Below are 18,955 nucleotides of genomic sequence, written 5' to 3'. Positions count from 1 at the left end.
GACTCTAATTTTATTTTTTGGCAAAAGTGTCATTTTTCACTCAATTGATGTAGGTGGGAATTTTTTGAAATGTCACTTAACATATTGTGCATATAAAACACTGCAGTTAGACAAATACACTTGATACACCTCAGATTTTAGTTTACAACCCTTATCAATAAACAGGGCCGTATTTATGTTTTTGCCGCCTGTGGGCTATATAAATTTTGCCGCCCCACTCCCATTTCAGTAACTTATTTATTCTCCCTTCCATGCCATTACTTAGATCTGCCAACTCCAGATTTAGGCGGAAGACTACAGACTTTTTATCCTTTTTCCTGCTCTCCGGATTTTGGCAGAAAATTAGATTTTACATGAGCTTTCATGTTGTCGTGACGTCAATGACTGCTATGTTCATTAGGGAAAACACCCAGAGGACAGTCGTGGTCATTTCCATCGAGCAGCTGTAAAAAAAGTCTTTTCTGTCCTGCATTCGTATCCTATTCCGATCCATAACGATTGCCATATAACGGGGGGGGGGGGGGTGTACGCTCAGCTTCCTACCTGCAGGTATCTACACATCGATGAAAAACACTGATAAATTTAATTTGCATGTATGGTGCTTACATTTGAATATAAAAGTATCTCATCACCTATCAATTTTGCTGAGATACTTTTTACTTTCTTCGTACTTGCTTATAGTCTAGCAACAAAATCAATAATGCATTGCATAATATCTATACAGAATATCTTTAACCACACATCCTAAAGTATTATCGTAACCACAACATCTTGAAATAATGAAATACCTTTTCAAAATTGTTTCGGGGACCGATTAAAATTCTAGACTGGGGCCCACCACTGGTTTGTGCACTCATATGATTTGAATGTGCTCGCATTACTTGAATATACAGAGTGTCCCACAATCGCCAGACAGTTTTAAAAATGGGAATAGCAAGAAAACGGTGACAGATTTTAAAGGAATATAAATGTGTGAAGTCAGGAATTTCAGCTACGCCATTCATGTTTCAAGGGATTGTATAGTTATTAAAATAAGATAAAAAATTAACTTTTTATATGGACAACCTGTGCCCAAAAACCGAATTAAAAAGTTGTTGTCCTGTCTCTTCTGTTGCCAACGAAGAAATTTCCACGCATCTAAGCACAATATTCGTAGAACTATCTGAATTCAAAAATCAGAGAAAAGTTGGGAAAGAAGTGTTGCCCGTTAGTATTTGCTGGCTTAACAATCTAGCCCCAACTATCCTCCGAATTTTCGAATTCAAATATCTCAGAGAGATAGAAACAGAAAAATACTTAGAAACAAGGAAATTCTTATTTTGTTCTTCCATTTTTGTTCTTTTCCCCATGCCACTTTAATATTGAAAGCTACATAATAAAAAAATGTAATACATATCAGTGGTTCTCAACCGTTCTTGACCCACAGAGCCCTTTCTAGCATATAATTTCTATGGCGGTCTCAGTAGGCCTATTTTTTATTTATTAATCATAGTTATTAATTTTAATTTTTATTATTCATAAATAATTGTTTTCAAATTTACGTGGGAGTTCACACAGATCCCTTAGGGTTCTGGGGAGCACTGGTTGAAAACCGCTGGATAGATTATGTTAAAAATTCTTTGTAAAGTTAATTTAGTACTTAAAAGGTTAGAATAATACATATTTTATAAATTTTCTCATGTTATACCGAAACCAATTTTTGTGAAAACTTTTTATATGATATTCAAAAATAAGCCACATTTAAAATCAGTGACCAAAAATGCATCACGAAACTTCATGGTTTCCAAAACTTGATATGTTCATGAGTTTCCAGACAGGGGTGTAATGTGATAGGCCTCCTCGTGGTGCACTTTGGGTAATGCCAAATCTATCACACGTCATTGTCTTCCCACATTTGTGCTCATATCTTTCACCTTCAATAGCCCAGATTACATGTTTATTTCTACACATCTTGCAGTAATTGTCTTGCGTCTCGTTTTGTCCTGTCCTCGTCCTTTTTGTACAACCCCTCATTGTGGGGGGCCCCCGCTCAGACGGAGCATTGCTTCTAGCATATGCCCTATCTGGGACGCTGCCTACCCACGTGTTTGCCAGCCGTGCGTGGAGACCCGTAAGGCTGGAGATGTGGATCTTGGTTAGCCTGATGCGCTAGCTTTCTCCTCGGATTCAGCCAAAATAGGAGGCTTTGATTAGCCCGGCCAGGTCAATCGGGCCGGGCCTGCTGGACGTCGTTGAGGTTTGTTGGTGCTGCTTCACAACGATCTTGGATCTTGAATGTGTCTGCTCGCCTGTTTCGGTGGTGTATAGCTCTCACCTAACCTGACGTTGCTACTAACCTTCATTGGTTGCGTGTGCGCGTCCTCTCGTAGGGCTCCATAGTGGGTGAGAGTGGAACAATACCCATTTAAATATGCGAAAAACAAAAAATGCACCAAAATGTCAAAGAACTGCTATGAGTGAAATAATTGTCAATGAATCTTTTTCTTCAAATCTGTCTTCTGTCTCATTTTTCTTCTTGCATAGCTCTGATACCGATAAACAGCTGTCAAAAGTATGACCATTCTTGATTGATAAAGCTCTCTGTGGCGCAGTTGGAAATTTGAAATCAGTGGAGGCTCTCTGTTCAGGAGACCTTCTCTTCGAAACTCACACTCCTAAACAAGCCGAACTTATTCAAAAGCTCACATCTCTCTGAGACATTTCAATAACAGTCAAAATCCACCCCACGCTGAATTATTCACGTGGCGTCATCTCAGACCCTAACGTGATTAACATGAATGAAGATGAACTCACCCAGGAGCTAGCGCTTCAAGGCGTAACATCTGCCAAACATATCATGAGCCGCAAAGATGGCAATCTAACTCTATCACGTAATATAATCCTAACATTTTCATCCCCAACATTGCCGAAAGATGTCAAAATCGGTTATTATAACCTCCATATCCGGCCATACATACCTAACCCTGTAAGATGTTTCAACTGCCAAAAATTCGGTCACTCACGAATGGCGTGCCGTGGTCAACCCACCTGCGTAAAGTGTGGTGAGAGGGACCACATTTCGGACAATTGCACTAATTCACCATTCAAGTGCGTCAATTGCGTTGGTAATCACCCCCCATTTGACAGGAAATGTCAGAAATGTAATAAAGAAAAAGAGATCCAGAAGATCAAGGTCCTTAATAACATCTCATATATCGAAGCACACCGTCATATAATCTCTAACCAAGTTCCAATAGTTAGTAGATCATACTCTAATATGGTAACAAATCCATCAACAGCTAATACGACTAACAATGCCACTAAAGCATCTATAACAACTCAGACCAAACCCATAGCTGATACATCAACTCAAACATCATCTAACCAACCATGTAATAGTTGTGGCTGCTGTTGCTCCGCTGGAGTCCACTACCTCCGAAGAAGAGGCAATAAAGGCAACAGCGAACACGTTCAAAATATCTACTGGTACTAAACCCAAGATCAATTCTGGAAATAAATCTAGAAAGAAACAAAGACCGGATGTTCAAGAAAAGCGACACAGAGAGCAATAAAATGTATCACTAATTGATGACAAGTCAATTGGTGACATGGATCTTGATAATCCGTCAGAATCCAATGGTACTCGCCGGAAACTAGACTGGAATAAATTTAAAGACCTTGAACCGTCTACTTCTACTTAATTTATGGCCAACATTATCCAATGGAACAATCATGGTCTGAGATCCAATTACGAAGATCTCAAGGATTTGATGAATCGCTGTCATCCTCTTTGCGTGGCATTCCAGGAAACCTTCATGAAGCCCTCTGAGACATGGAACATCATAGGCGACACTCCCTTTTCCGTATTGATTATGATGACGGGAGTAGGGCTTGTCGCGGTGTTACTCTGCTTGTTCCACATCACATGTCATCACACATTCTAAAGTTGCGCACGAACCTGCAAGCCATTGCTGTGGAAATCTTTACAGGCCTAAGAATTACCATCTGTTCCATTTATTTGCCACCAAATGACACCATCTTACAGAGAGATCTAGAAGATCTGATTGAACAATTACCACCACCATTTTTTCTTCTTGGAGACTTTAATGCACATAATATGATTTGGGGTTCTAACAGCAACACCCCTCGTGGGGAAATGGTTGAACCTCTGTTAGACGATATGGACCTCACCATCATGAATGATGGTAGTTTCACTCATTTCTGTGCCCCAAACAATAGTTTCACTGCAATAGATCTATCTTTATGTTCACCCTCACTCTTGCTCAACTGGTCCTGTCGGTTGATCCGGACCTCCACGGGAGCAATCATTTCCCTCTAGGGATTAAGTGCCTTGATCGACTCCATTGCATTCCTGAGGGACCTCCTCGGTGGAAGCTTGTGGCCGCCCGATGGGCTGACTTCACGGTCAAGGCAGAAATCACGGAGGATATGGTCTCGCAACCCGATGTCGACCTTGTGACCAGTTGTATGATCTCTGCAGCAAATGAAACAATACCCAAAGTCTCCTCGAAACTGCCTAAATTTCCTAAACCTTGGTGGAACCACGAATGTAGTCTTACAATTAAAGCACAAAAGAAAGCATGGAGTAGGTTCCAGCGGTACCCTACCTATGAAAACAAGTTGGCATTTTTAAAATCAAAGGCGATAGCGAGAAGAACCAGGCGCCAAGCTCAACGCGAGTCCTGGTAAAAGTTTACCACGGGAATCAATTCATTAACTTAATCTAAAATCATTTGGGACGGGATCCGAAAAAACAATAGTCATTATCAGTCTCATCCCATCACCATTTTAAATACCAATGGCACTATCATCAGCGATGTAAGGGATATTGCGGAAACCATTGCCTGCCGCGCATTTCGCCGCTGTCTCCAGTGATGCGAACTGTCCCCCATCGTTTCATCCCATTAAATCATCAGCCGAACGTACATCGCACACCTTCCGGCTTTTTACACCGGAGGGGTACAATTCATTGTTCACCCTTCATGAACTGACGACAGCCTCTCAGCGAAGTCCTGACTCAGCTGTGGGGCCCTATGCTATTCATTATTCCATGATTCGTCGGCATCTCTCACACACCAGAATCACTCTCACATTTACTCATATTGTTTAATCGGATCTGGGTCAGTCATTCATTTCCTGACACCTGGCGAGCAGCCGTAGTTCTTGCATTTCCGAAGCCTGGCAAAAATCCTCAGTAACCTAATAGTTACAGACCTATTGCTTTGACCAGTTGTCTATGTAGGCTCATGGAACGCATGGTCAACTATCTATCGCCTTATGCACTCCCTGGAGGTTAATAACATTTTATCTAAACATCGAAGCGGCTTTTGACGGTTCAGGTCTACAACATGCAATCTGTTACACCTTGAGACATCAATAAGACAAGCGTTTGTAAAGAGGGAGCACATGATAGCCATATTTTTTGACATAAAAAAGGCCTACGACCGTACTTTGGAGGCATGGAATTCTTTCCAACCTCTATAACTGCGGCTCGCTGGGCAACTTGCCCATTTTTATTAAGATTTTTCTTGCTCACCGCATCTTGCAGGTATGGATCGGAAGCACATTATCAGCTCCCTAAATTCAGGAACAAGGTGTACCTCAAGGTAGCATTTTAAGCGTCACACTTTTCATTTTAAGACTCAACGGGTTGTGGAACCAACTCCTGTTGTCTGTCGCTGGTGCACTTTATGTGGATGATCTGCTAATATCGTATCAATCAGTGAATGTGAGGTCAGCGGAGAGACAATTACTAACCGCTCTTAACAAGATCAGCAAGTGGGCTCATGATAACGGCTTCACTTTCTCTGCCGAGAAGACTGTCGTTGTGCACTTTTGCCGGCGTCAAGAGTTTCATAATGACCCACAAATATTTCTAAATATTAGTCAAATACCAATAGCAGAAAATACTAAATTCCTCTGCATCATATTTGACAAGAAACTCACTTTCAAACCTCATATTGCACAGTTAAGAGCTCGTTGATGACGATGAACGTCTTGAAGGTAATCTCTTCTACATCGTGGGGAGCAGACCGTAAGTCACTCCTGCACATATATAAAGCTCTAATAAGATCAAAGCTTGACTACGGTTCCATTGTATATGGGTCAGCACCTCGGAGCTATCTGAGTGTGCTCAACCTAATTCGTCTCGCTCTCTGCATTTGCTCTGGAGCTTTCCGAACTTCTCCCATGGAAAGTCTTCATGTAGAATGCAACGAGCCATCACTGACATCAAGTCTCCAGTAACTTTCCTTGAAATGTTATTTCAAAATGAAGTCTTTACCAGATCATCCATTTCATAATGTCATTTTCAATCCCTCATTTCATAGACTATTTGCTGCTCTCCCTTCATGTGTTCCATCTGACGGTGTACATATGAGGCCACTCGTGGAAGAACTATACATAGACATCCGTCATGTGGCTCCAGTTGCTCTACAACTGGCACCATGGGAACAGTCTTCGCCAGATGTCTCTCTATTATTATCATCATATCCAAGAGCCACCACAGCAGATGTCATATATCGACAGATATTCCGTAGGTACAGGGGTAGGTACAACAGGTACTTCCCCATATATACTGACGACTCTAAGAGCCCTGGCCATGTCAGTTGTGCCTACATCTGCTGTGAGGAGACATCTTTCAAACTTCCTGACATTTTCTCTATTTATTTGGCGGAATTGTACACTATTCTTCAGGCTCTACGTTATATACGACGCAAATGTCACAGACGATGCATCATTTATAGTGGCTCTCTCAGCGCATTATGAGCACTGTGTTCCTTCACTTTTCACTCATTCATTTATTCATGCCATTTTTCATGAATTGAATCACACATCATCCATCACGGTACTACAGTAAAATTTTACTGGGTACCAGGTAATGTTGGAATACCAGGCAACGAAAAAGCAGATACCACAGCTCGAACAACAACCAACATTGATAAGTCTTTTGGTACCTGCCAGTGACCACTTCTCAATCCTCCGAGAAGTGATGCATCGCCGCTGGCAGGAACATTGGAACAATCAAATTAATAACAAATTGCACGCCATCAAGCCCACACTTGTCCATTGGCATTCGAGCTGCAGAACTAACCGAAAGGAGGAAGTTCTGCTTGCCCGGTTACGCATAGGACACAGTCGCCTCACACAATCGTATTTGTTATTACAGGAGAGTCAACCAGAGTGCCCTCATTGTCAATGTCCATTGACCATTGCTCATGCTTTTACTTGTTCACATCATCGTCATCATTTTATGACCGCTTTTGGTCATAGTCATCTTTCACTTCGTGACATTTTATCTGATCATTGCGATGCATCTCACATTTTTAAATTCATCAAGACTATTGGTTTATATGACGAATTATAGATTTTACAATTCATATCATTGTTTTACGTTTCACGTTGCTTTTTATCATGCACAGTTTTAGTTTTTTGACATGACCAAAGGACAATTTGTTATTTTCATATAGTCATTTGTTCTGGCGCAGTTTGACCAAATTGGTCCTTGCGCCAACAAATTTAAAATCCAATAAAATCCGTTTCCAGACAATTTTCCAAAATTTAAATTCCACAGGTCTGAGTAATCAAATTTATTATATTAAATTGATTCTAAATATGAATTAATGTGGGATTACCGAGTATTAATTAATTTTTTTATTAGAATTGAAAATGAAATGAGCAATAACTAATATATTTTTTATTGTGGTCTTTTGTTTCTACATTTTATTGCGTATATTTCTTTACATACTATGTAATCGTATTTCTTGGAATAATTACCACATGAACCTATGCGTCACTGTATCTGAAAAATACCCCCATTATATGACATTTTGTTTGCAAACCTAACATAAGGCCCCGCATCCACTGCACATTTCTGATATAAAATTTATTAAACACTTATTTTTAATTTTGGAAATACTTGCTAAATGATGAGTAATGACTGTCAAATGCTTGTCAATTTTAAAAATGCTACTCGGTTAATTGACAGTTGAAGATCATTTCAATAGGCCAATCTCTTGGAAATTGTGTTTCTCGAAACGAAAATTAATATACGCGTTGCATCTCTCAGTGTAAGCACCACCAGTCTCAAATAATGTTTTTCAAAACGTAGACAACGTGATGCTCCTTCCATGAAATAGGGGATTAATATAACATAATTAAAATATTGTATATATGTAAAATGTCCATTTTCATCCATATTGAGGTAATGCTATTAATTTGCGGTATTTTTGTTACACTATACACATAAGTATAGAACAAGTCCTATTTCAATAAATAACTAAAAACAGATATTCACTGTAAACAGCTCTCTTGTAAAATTTCCCTTTTCGCATATGGTGCCAGTTATCTCTGATATTATATCCCTGGAGGGACAGAGCCTGGGTCGTGACTGGTTTGTCGGAGTTATCTCTGATATACAGAAATAGTTCAAACTGCAAATGTAAACTGTTCACTTGTCATCTTTGTTACTCATCTTAAAAGCAAGTAAGACATCATAATATAAAGATTGCAGAGAAAACATGATTTAACTGTATTATAACCAGGATGTGAGTAAATTTCGTGTGGGTTTGCACCCAAAATTAAACTAAAATATGATAAATATTTCTATTTTACTTTAATTTCATAAAAGAGCAATCTTTTCAATTTATCAATGTATCGTATAAAAAAAGTGAGTCTTACGCCTTGTTGAATACAAGTATTACAGAGGATTCCAAATTACTTAAGATTGAATTGTGGCGATTGTTCATAAATTATCATCAAAGAAATCTAACAAAATACAAAACGTATGAACTTATCAGAAATGGCAGCTATATTTAATATTTACTTATTTTATTTTCGTCAGGAAAGTAAATGAAGAGGAGCTTTTTCCGTTTTGTTGGTAATCCTGCGTTTATAACCGAATGCAGTTTTATAATACTGTATACAATTAATAAAAATATGGGTTCTACCAAGTTCCACATTTGTCCCCCTTTTTTTTCAGGAAAACGTCACATGAGGAGACCTGTCCTTATAGGACCAAAAAAACGAATCGCATGACCCCATCTACCATTCAGTACCATGATTTCTTTATATTCCAATTAGTGACTTCAGACGAATGTTGTTCCAGATTCACCAGCTTCATCCCATTTTGGTTTCCAAACAAGTTAAAAAAAATCGTATTGTAATCGAATTCATCCATTCGATTTATAGCCACTTAATACTATTTTTACGCCCCCCCCCCCCAGATGGTCAACCAAAGACTTTCACCAAACCCCCGACCGGCGCCAATAAAGGTATCTTTGTTGCAGAAGATTCTTCCTCATATGACGGACGTTGTTAAAATCAGTAGAATATTCTGTCCTTTTACTTTCAAAGAGAGCCGTAATTGGGCTATTGAAATCATCTTGGTGGTCAGATAGGAAGGGTGCAGCAGCCTCAAGTCACGGAAAGAACCCTTTTCTTTTTTTTCTTCCTGGCCACTGTACCAACACCCTCCAAAAAAGATAATTCCCTCCCCCCCTTTTTTAGGGGATGTTAGCTGAACTCTTGTCTTTTTTCCAACACCTTCAGTAATCTGAAATGAGTTCTGCTATGCTTCGCTGGAGCGCAAAATTTGTTCAAGATTTCACATGCACCTTTCTGAAGATTCATAGGACACAAGTAGAGATTTTGTCTCAAGCTGAACCCTGCCAAGATGATCAGCAGACCTACAACACAAATATACATGAAATTGCAAATCCACACATTAATGATTGGTAGTGATTGACTTCCACCTCTACTTGTGACCAGTGATTCAAATGTGAATGCCCAGCACTGTAAACAGAGACTGATTATTCCCATCACAGTGGAGGCTGTGTGTTTTCTGTGTGTGTATGTTATTGGTGTATGCAAAAGGGGGGTTTTGGGGTTCTAACCCCCTATCAAGCCGAGATTATAGTATTATTTTGCAGGAAAAAACGTAACCCCCCTTGAGAAGAAAAAAAATTGAAACCCCCCTTGAGAAAATTCTGCGTACGCCTATGGTGTATATTGCATATTTAGTGTAAAAGGAAAGGGAAACAAAACTGCCCAGCACAGTTGACAGAGGCTTTGTTTCTTCGTTTCCCATCACAGTGTATGCGCTGTATATATATGTATATTTTGTCAGACCTCGCAGCGCTCCTATTTTTTAGAAATGTCCTTTTTTACCCCAATTCTCTCCTCCTATTCCTATTTTCTCTCTACCTTTTCAAGAAAACAGCCGGGGAATTTTAGTCGCACACTAATTGCATGCTATCAGCGGCTCTCTTTTTGCTGAGTGAAAAAAGACCGACATCTTCAATATAGTTAATTGAACGCAAGTGTTGAATGGGTCTGCAAAACGATTTTTTCCTCTTCCTATAGAAATATTTGGTTCCGAGATAAAAAAGAAGCCCCTTTGAAGTTATGCAGCTTGGTCACTGTAGCACAGATGTTTTTTCAGTCTCCAAGAAAGGTGGGATACCGAGTTTTCTCATGGCATTATTGTCATCTAGTTGTCAACAGAGCCCTGAAGCAGTAGGATATTTTTGGGGAAAAGGAACGGAGAGTATGGAAAAACATTTCCCTCCCCTGCTGTGTTGTTTGAGTCCCATGAAGACGGATACTCAAAAATACGAAAAAAAAAAAAAATACAATTAAAAATACTAGTTTCGAGGTGGGAGGACCAGAGACATGTTTCCCTTCCTTTGGGCCTTACAACAAAACGAAGGATTTTCAGTGCGATAAGGGGAAGAGGAATCCTTCAAATTCTTATAATTTACAAATGAGGTTGCAAGCCTTTGTTCTGGGAGGGGTTTTCATCTTTCCCCTTGTAAATGATTTTTAGACTGAAAAATGGTACTATGTACCATAATAGTGAAATAAACCAATTAGTTATTCGTGGAAATGCTTGACAAATGAAAGGGTAATGAATATAGCGCCCCGATACGATTGATGTCACGGCGCAGTACTGGGCCGCGGCCCGGCGGTGGAGAAACACTGTTTTAGACGATAACTTCATGGTGATAATTAAAACGTTGTGTATCTTTTCTTTATATATATATATATTATATATATTTGAAGTCATTTATGTATTTATTTTCCGTCACAAATTCTCCCTCACACTGCCAGAAGTCGTGGAAAATGGAAAAACAAACGTCGAGCCATTTCTCCTTCCTCTTTGAATCTCAATATACAGCATCTCATTTCACTAGGATGTTTTTTTTAATACTTGTTTCTATGTCTGTATTTGTTTATTTAAACTTATGTTGAGCTTTGAATTTTAATTTTGATAATAGCACTGGAATAAACGATTCTGTAGTATATATTTTTTTGCAGTAAAAACTTCAGATAACAAAGCTATGCCATTATTGCATTTATTATTATTTTTTGTTTTATTTTACAAGTTTTATTTTCTCAGCGACTTTTTTTCGTACTTTTTAACTACATCGATGAGACTATTGATCAGGGGTGCAAGAGCTGCGCCAATTGCGCTAAACTGCGCCGAAACGGTTCTCTTGCTACACGGTGCGCCATGGCGCCGAATCCCTGCGCATTTGCGCCAATTCTTGTTTGTGGTTCGCGGAGGTACCGCTAATGCAGTGTTGTACATCAAATACCCTTAATTTAGGAAAAAGAAATATGAGCATTTTGATCACGGGACGCGTTCTTTCCGAGACACGGAAAAAGATGCGGGGGGGGGGGGGAGAAACTTCATTTTTTTTCACTTCCCACCATCTACCACAATCGCGTTATCTCGTGACCTTGGAAAGTAGTCATACTACCTTGAAGTATTAAGTCCTGTACTGTTATTGGTATAACCGGCGGGCTATCAAAGTCCTTGAATGAATATGCCAAATTTTCCGATTCCGGAGACCGTTTTTTCTCCTGCTGGTTATAGGTTATATACTGAAAATAACAGTAATTTCGCTGCTGCCAACCGGCGTTCAAAGACGGCATACATCGAAAAGAGGATTGGTTTACTCGTTTAAATTACCGAAATTTTTCGGAGATCTTTGGGAAAAAATAGGATCTGTAAAAACTCCAGCTAATATATTCATAGTTTTGTCATCTAGCCACTATGAGGTCGTGTGGTTATCGTCGGCGGTTGCCGATCGTAACAATTTCACATTGCGAAAAACCGGATTTGGTGAACAGGGCCGGCTCGAGGGAAAAAATTTTCTACCCATGCAGAACCTTTTTTTTGGCGCTACGGACTACGTTTTTTTGGTCGACAAACCTTTTTCCACCCTTTCAACTCCATTGGGCACCCCTGCTTGAGCGGCGCCCAATATGGCCGCACGGTCCGCCACTTCATTGGTGGGGGAGGGGCATGCTCTTAACAATAGTCAGAGGAAGGAGTTTGTACTAGGAGCATGTGCTCATTTTACATAACTTCTGTGAGATACCTTTTTTATATTAATGTCCTACCTTTCCAAAACATGTTGTTGGAGAGAATGAAATGTTTGCACCCTTTCTTGTTTTTTGCACTCCCTCTCGTGCGTTGCTGGGATGGTACATTACTCCCTCACGTATTGCTGGAATGTTGCTTAATATTGTATCACCAACAGAACTATTGATTATGTGTGATGAATGGGTTGCACTACAATGCAAATAATTACAAGAAGTGAAATCAGTTCAGAGAATAGAGAGATAGATATTGGGCAGACATATTCAAACTTCGTAACTTTGAAAGCAGCCCAAAGTTCAAAATTTTGCCAGTTTTGGTGAAGGCTTTTTTATCTTCAGCATATGGTGACACAGATAGTGAAAGAGAGTTCATTGTTAACAAATAAAGAAAGTCTGTTTGAACATTGAAAAATCTGTCCATCCAATGCTTTAATGGAATAAGACATACAAAATCTTATGTTCAAGGGCATAAAAAATTGGAAAAAAATTGTCATTGAGATACTGTACTTCTCAAAGCGACTCGTGATTCGTAATCTATTAACATGCTATTTTAGGTTGAGAAATTGTTTAAGTAAATAAGGTATTTATATTTTTCTCGTTTTCTGCATTTTGCTTTTAAATTTAATAATTCCTTTAAATTCTGTGAGAAGCCAATTTTTCACGGAAACTCTTATTATATTCTGCACGCACTTTTTTTGCTATGTTAGGAATAAGATATGTTGTTGAATAAGATTTTGGTGGCCTAAAACCTAAGCAGCAGAAATTCTTATTCTTATCAATAATTGATTGATGCCTTTTAACCCTTTACACGGCATAATAGCAATAAGCTTCCTTATGATCTTCAGCAGTAAATGAGTATATAAAGTAATGAAAAGTAATGGGTATAGATTAGTGTTTTCCAAGTGCGCGTCGCTGTTTCTAGGGGCATCGCCAATCTTTATGTGGGGTGTCGTGGCGAGCTTGAGATATTGATTTGTTTATGCTTTTAAGAAGTTCTTTTATACGGGAAAATATCTATTAATCTATCCTGAAGAGCCGCTGACGAATCATGAATTAGGCAAGGGAGCCGTGGTTGACAAAAGTTTGTGAACCATTGGAATAGGGCAGCGGTTCTCAACCGGTGCTCCGTGGAGCCCTTGGGGCTCCTTGTGCATTCCCCAGGGGCTCCGCGACCACTCGAGGAAAATAAAAAAAAACCAGTAAAATTTAAAAAAATAATTATAAATATTTTTAAATAGTAAAAAAAAATCAGTAATTTTGATGGATAATTAAAAATGGGCCTACGAGGCTCCGCCATAGAATTTTTTTACTAAAGAGGGTCCGCTAGTCGAAAAAGGTTGAGGACCGCTGGTATTGGGAAAGTGTTCCACTGAGAGAGGGATTAACTTTACAAAATGCCGATGCTAAAATAAGAAGGCAGGGTATCTTGTCAGTGACACTCAAAGGGTTGAGATCCGTCTGAAATCAGCGATGAAACGTACTGTCTCAAGTCTATTGCTGTGACTACCGTTGTGGAATTGAGATTCTATGATTCTCATTTCATTCTCATGCTTCATGGACATATAGGGTGTATGAAAAAGCCCCTTGGACCTGGAATGACTTGCAAACAAAAAGAGCTGCAGCAATGCAACTCCTCACTAGGAAAGGTCCCATGGATATGTCTTCAAAAATTTTAATTTAGAAAAAAAGCGCTTTCAGTGCAACATTTGAGCTATGTTCAAATGGTGATTGGTATGATTGGTATTGCTTTAGCAACACGAGCAGATATGTTCCGGCGTCCCTGAAGAAATGATTCTAGAATTAATGAAAGAGATAATTCAACATTAATGAGAGAGATAAATCCAAAATTAATGTGTAAGAGACAATTTAATCTTTGTTTTGTCTTTAGAGGGAGAGAGTTCTCTACCGTTTTGTAATCGTTAGAAGACTATTAATTTTTGCAGTCTTTAGAGCATAGGCGGAGATAGACTTGAAAGTCTGGATGGCCACGGTCATTATTCATGGGGGGGGGGGTGGGCACGATGATGTCAATTCATATATACACATAGATTAGATCAGTCGACTCTACTCTGATGCTGGGGGTGGGTGGGCGACCCGGGTTCGTCTCCCGGCCGACGCAGGTGGTTCCCTGGAGGGACAGAGCCTGGGTCGTGACTGGTTTGTCGGGGGTGGGTGGGCAATGCCCAATTTTTCCCCCTATCTCCGCCCATGCTTAGAGCAGTGGTTCTTAACCTTTTTTTCACCCCCTTAGATAATGTGTTTTTTATCTGTTAGAAAATTCAGGGTTTTCTTTGTAATTGATTAAATTAATTATTCAATAACTAATTTCTATGAATTCTTTTATTTATTGGTAAATGTTTGTTCGGCTATGACTAATATTTAATTGCGGCTTTTTCCCCAAAATTAATTCAAAACGAAACTAAAAAAAAATTTTTAGAATCATTTCGATAAAAAAATATTCATTGAACAGTTCTTCACTCCCATTAGTGGAATCAAATTCCAGCCACAACAACTATAAATTAATGTTTCTTTGACAATTGACTAAATTTTTTGACGTTTTTCCCGAGTCGTGTTCATGACAGTGTCAAATTTAAGCACAGTATGCTAATGACGCGAGGTACCTACGTAAACAAACCACGAAATAGTTTAGGTAAATAATGTTCAAGGGCGGCTCGTAGGCACGCACCCACCTGAAAAAGTCATTAATTTAATTATGCAAATGGATTTGATATCATTGAATTTCTTTTTTTTTTGGAATGAATTTGTTAAATTAGGAAAGAACTTTTCGGAAGCATTTATTAAAAAGAAAAAAAAAATATTCCCGTAAAATACGGGTCATATGCAAGGTTTCTAGAATATACAGAGTGGGCAAAAAGTCCGTAGTTTTCCATTAAAACGTTTTTTTCTCAAAACTATATTTTTTTTTTGTCAGATAAGGTGAATTTTTTCAAACACCACTTGTTGAAATGTCGTGAAACTTCGTTTGTCTCTCGGCACTGAGGTGCTACATGCTTTGATGAGAAGATTCCTTATTAAAATGATTTAAAAAAAAAAAAATGTTGGTACAAAATATGGGTAAATTCTGGTGACTTTTGAAAAAAGTTGCATGTTGTTGAAGTGAAAATTATAACAAAACAACAGCTACTAAAATCCTGAAAGCTGTCGTTAAATTGTTGATTACATAACCATAAAAGTAGAGAAAAAATATCGGGGTGCTAAAATGAATCGGAAATTTTCAAATGTTCCTCAAAGCCAGGGGATTTTTCGCATGGAAAGCCAAAATCGTGCCCCACCACTCCTTAAACACGTCACGTGATCAGGAGCGTGATAGCCTTTCCTTAGTTTGTGTGGGCACCTAAATAAACATTCCTCGCCCGCTACTGGTAAGTCCTCTATAGACCTCCTTCACTAGTAGACCTCTACAGACCCCCCCCCCCCGGACGCATCTCACTTATAGTGGGGCTATGAGTGATTTGCTTGACTCCCATACATAAGCGGATACATGCTCTTCGAAGGGGGGGGGGGTAAATGTGGTTCACCGAGGGTTCGTGAATGGTGTGTGGATCGCTACCCCCTCTGCTCGTCTGAACCGTCTATGCTCCCGTATGATGTGGGCGAGAAAACAAGCTGTGATGATTTACAGGACAAGCAAAGAAACTACTACTGGTGAAAACAATTTTCTTATAAAATAAAAAGCTGTGACGGAAACTGGTTTGTGCATTGGTGCGATATTGAAAAAGAAGCAAACTTTTTATATATTTATTTACTATTCCTCTGAAATACTTGATCACGCGAAGTGTGAGCCCACCTTGCACTCGAAAAGAAATTGCTAATCATTGGTCAACCAAGACCAGACACATTCGCAATCAAGTCACGCCTGAGTCAAACGAAAGAAAAATTCCACGTTTTCAAGTGCGATATTTGCTGAGATATTTGAATTCATAAATCTGATAAAAGGTGAGAAAGAATGCTGTTAACCAACGGACAACGCTCCTTTCCCTCACCTAAGTAGTTTTTCCCAACTTTTACCCGATTTTTGAATTAAAATATCTTAGCGGATATTGCAGTTAAAAGGATGGGATTTATTTCGTTGGGCTCAGAAGAGACAGGGCAACAACTTTCTAATTGAGTTTTTGAAAACAGGGTGTCCGTATACAAATTTAGATTTCTTTATTTTGTGACACACTGTATTTTAACTCTTGAATCTGGTACAATGTGATTTTTGAAAATATTTTGAGCATTTTTTTTTCAAATTGGAATCATACTTCTACGATGAACGGTTGATAAGATAAAATCTGAATAACGACTTAGAGGACACCCTGTATAATCATATTTGTGTCATTATTTTGATTTTTTTTATTTCAATATGCAATTTAAATTGAAAAATAACTCATATTATTTTGTCAGTAATTGTATTTTGCTGTATTTATAACTTCACATTATTTAAAGTACTGCAATGCATGTTTCAAGATGCAAAAACACTTGTACCTTGGAATATTTTTTCCTTTTCAGAAATCCATATTCCATGATTAAAATTAGAAAGAAAGATAATTTGAATTCCACACGATGCTTCATACAGTACACAGATATCAAAAATGAATTTAGTGAAATTTTATGGCAAAAATCGAGACTGAGAAAAAAGGAAGTGAAAATAACGTACCAAGTTATAACAGTTTCCCCTATATAGTAGATTCAGATCAGGGAAACTTGAGTTGAACATCAAACGATTCATGTAGAATCATTAGGCCAGGGGTTCTTAACTTTTTTTTAGCCGTGACCCAAAGTGAACAACACTATCAGTTTCCCGACCCATGGGTCTATTTCGAACTCAAAACGCTTATAAATATTCCTCAATAATGAAATGTTTTGATATCGAAATTTTTGAAACCAGTCAAAGGCGTTTTAGCAGGTAAGCCTGATTTAGATTAGGACCTAGACCTTAGGGCCCAAGACAAAACAGGGGCCCAAATTGTTGAAGGCTCTCAGTAATTCTGAAATGATTCCTTCATAAATTATGAACTTTCATTAAATCAGGTATTATTTCTCTCGCAATAATTTTCACTCTTATTTTATTTCATTAATTCCGACAATAATTTTTCAACAATTCTGAAATTATGCATTTCATTCATCAATTCCAAACTGTCATCGATTATGAATGTCCATTTATATTTGTTTAGTGAGTGAGCTTATATTTCCGTATAGATGTTTTTCAACATTCCCCAGCATTTTGCATCAATATATGCCATTTTTGAATGCCGGCTTCCCCAACAAAATGCATAAAATCATGACTAAGGATTGCTTCCGAAAAATGTCTGTGCTCCAACCCAGGCAGCCGAAATCGTTAATACACAGTGGCTCAACAAATGGATTTATATAACCGGCTATTTTATCACATACGATAAATTTCATAGCCCCAGCGACTCGTAGGTTAAGAACCCCTGGATTTGACTAATACGATAAAAAAAGAACCGCATTTTGAGATGTGGCTTTATTTTTTAACACAGAAACATACAAAGAATTTCAATATCAGTAAATCAAAAAATGACATATTCATTTCATTCTGACACACAAAAATCCATAGAAAATACACTGAAATGAAAAATACAAAATTTATAAAACACCAAAATTGAAGGGATAAACATAAATACAATATTCATCGAAAGACTGGTTATTTGTGGAGATGAAGATTACAAGGAAGAAAATTCCTCACTGCCCCCACGGGGACTCGAACCCCGGTCTCTCGCTTGCCGGACGAGTGCTCTACCATCTAAGCTATGGAAGCAGATAGAATATTTCAACCTTGGAGCGTATATATATGTTGAAAGGCACCGTACATGAACGGCGTCAACAATCAACTAATAGCTCGTGAATGACAAAGGCCAACCAGATGGCCATATGCATATAGAAACGTCCTCTCCACTTGTCAATACAAGATTCATCGAAAGACTGGTTATTTGTGGAGATGAAGATTACAAGGAAGAAAATTCATCACTGCCCGTTTCTATATGCATATGGCCATCTGGTTGGCCTTCGTCATTCACGAGCTATTAGTTGATTGTTGACGCCGTCCATGTACGGTGCCTTTCAACATAGAATATTTCAACCTTGGAGCGTATATATATCTGCTTCCATAGCTTAGATGGTAGAGCACTCGTCCGGCAAGCGAGAGACCGGGGTTCGAGTCCCCGTGGGGACAGTGATGAATTTTCTTCCTTGTAATCTTCATCTCCACAAATAACCAGTCTTTCGATGAATCTTGTATTGACAAGTGGAGAGGACGTTTCTATATGCATAAATACAATACATTTTTAATTGAAATGAAATAATTGACGGAAAAAGCACAAAACAAATCAAATACAATGCTAATGAATGGAAATTCCATTGCGGTACATAAGTTATACGCTACACCAGGGGTCTTCAACTCATGGCCCGCGGACCAAATGTGGCCCTCCGAGTTTTTTGCTGTGGTCCGCTGACTTGTTTTTAGAAAATAGCTACTTTGCATAGAATTTGCATCTAAAATGCATACATAATACTAGGCAAAGACCAACGTATGTAGACCCGAAAT

The 18,955-nt window shown here is 38.6% G+C and overlaps 1 non-coding gene across 1 annotated transcript; it reads right to left on the bottom strand.

Annotated features, from left to right (window-relative positions):
* Positions 1–18,097: 18,097 nt before the first annotated feature.
* On the bottom strand, positions 18,098–18,169 carry TRNAA-GGC (transfer RNA alanine (anticodon GGC)). Its single transcript has one exon. It is a non-coding gene; the product is annotated as a tRNA-Ala (tRNA).
* Positions 18,170–18,955: the final 786 nt, after the last annotated feature.

The sequence above is a fragment of the Pholcus phalangioides genome, unplaced genomic scaffold (genome assembly GCF_987345545.1).
Source record: "Pholcus phalangioides strain wild (caught in Gottingen) unplaced genomic scaffold, Ppha-v1.0 ptg000017l_1, whole genome shotgun sequence".
Lineage (NCBI taxonomy): Eukaryota > Metazoa > Arthropoda > Arachnida > Araneae > Pholcidae > Pholcus > Pholcus phalangioides.
This window is presented reverse-complemented; position numbering and strand designations above follow the sequence as displayed.